We start from the raw sequence: 1,638 nt of genomic DNA, 5'->3' as shown, positions 1-1,638 counted from the left end.
AGCTGGTTTAAATATTTGTGGTTTCACACAGACATCCAAAGACAGACAGACACAGACAGACAGACAGGCAAAGAGACAGAGACAGAGAAATAGAGACAGAAATAGAGAGACAGAGAGAGGTTGATTTTTAAACTTTATTGGTTCCTTGTGAATTTCACACCATTCACTACAATCCCATTACTTATTTTTCCCTCCCCTTGTACCCACCCTCCACTTTAAACCACCACCTGACTAGTGATAGTCCCAGGCTTGCTTTTCTCTGGGAATGCAAGCTGCTTATCATTCAGCTGTTCGCAGGTCAGCAGAGAGAGTGTAGACTTATCCTCTCTCCTCTCTGTCACCCGTAGAAGCACACATGACACTTCATCCACACCTACAAAGCTTCTAAGGGCTCTGACGTTTTATGGACTTATTCTTGTGCCCTGTATCTCCAGGTTTGCAAAATAATTATTACCTCAGATGTTTACTAATATGTATGTTCACTTTCCTGAGCTTAGAAATCATCATTTCATGGTGATTGGTGATGCTGTAGGAAAGCTTTGTTTCCTTATCGCAACAATTAGTCTCCATTCTGTTGGCAATGATGTTTGATTTCTTTTAAAAGAATTATGCCCATTGTCAAACTCTCAGTAAGAGGTTATATATATCTAGATGCCACACATATGATTAATGGACGCTGGGGAAAAGTGTAATCGGAGACCCCACTTTCCAGTGGTGGCAGTTTGCACAGAAGTGTTCAGTAGCAGCAGTGGCAGCTTTGACCTTCACTGCATCTCCACCTCTGTTTTGGTACTGAATTGGAAGCACAGAACTCCCTGCAAACTTTCTGATAAATTTTCTTACCAATATTTTAGTGCATCACTTTATGTTGATATCAATAAAAATACAATCAAGTCTGATTCAGAGCATTAAGAGCACATAGCATATTAAATGCATGATTTCCATTGGAACTATGAAAGAAAGTTCTATAGATTTACTTTACTGTGTAATAAAAACAAAGGAGCCTGTTATTGTGGCTCATGACTTTACTCCTAGCACTTAGGAGGTAGAGAAAAAAGAATAGAATACTGAGTTCAATGTCATCATAGCCCTATTAGAGGTGTGTATTCACATGATCCTAATTCCAGTCAAATTGTCGATGAAGATTTCTTATTGTGTCTTTGATAAAGGAAACTGTCAAGGGAGTTAAAGGTATAAATAAAGATAAAGAGAGAAGTTATGGGAATCAGACAGTGACTCAATTTACTGCAGGCGATATATGAATCCTATACACATTTTGTACAAATCAGATGATGGAGAGAGGAGTCAGCCTGAGAGAATTTGACTTTTTGTTTTGTTTTGTTTTGTTTTGCTTTTCCTTTTGCTTTCCCTCATTGGGATGTAAATGACTTCTAATTTTTTGCTTATTTTTGAGATTGTAATTTAATTATCTGTCTTCCTTTTCCGCTCCCCAAACCCTCTCATACAGACCTTCAAATTCACAGCCTCATTTTCATTTATTGTTATTGAACGTATATATGTATTTGAATATAGAGATGTATTCACAAATATAACCTGATAAGTATTTGAATATAGAGATATATTCATAACTAGAACCTGCTGACTCCGTAAAGTGTGACTTGTAAGTGTGTCTTCAGG

At 37.3% G+C, this 1,638-nt stretch overlaps 1 non-coding gene across 1 annotated transcript; it reads right to left on the bottom strand.

The window, feature by feature from the left end:
• Positions 1-264: 264 nt before the first annotated feature.
• Positions 265-397, bottom strand: LOC116089661. Its single transcript, XR_004118425.1, has one exon. It is a non-coding gene; the product is annotated as a small nucleolar RNA SNORA17 (small nucleolar RNA).
• Positions 398-1,638: the final 1,241 nt, after the last annotated feature.

This window comes from Mastomys coucha, unplaced genomic scaffold (genome assembly GCF_008632895.1).
Source record: "Mastomys coucha isolate ucsf_1 unplaced genomic scaffold, UCSF_Mcou_1 pScaffold14, whole genome shotgun sequence".
Lineage (NCBI taxonomy): Eukaryota > Metazoa > Chordata > Mammalia > Rodentia > Muridae > Mastomys > Mastomys coucha.
Note: the sequence above shows the minus strand (reverse complement) of the source record. Positions and strands in the feature narration are given on the sequence as shown.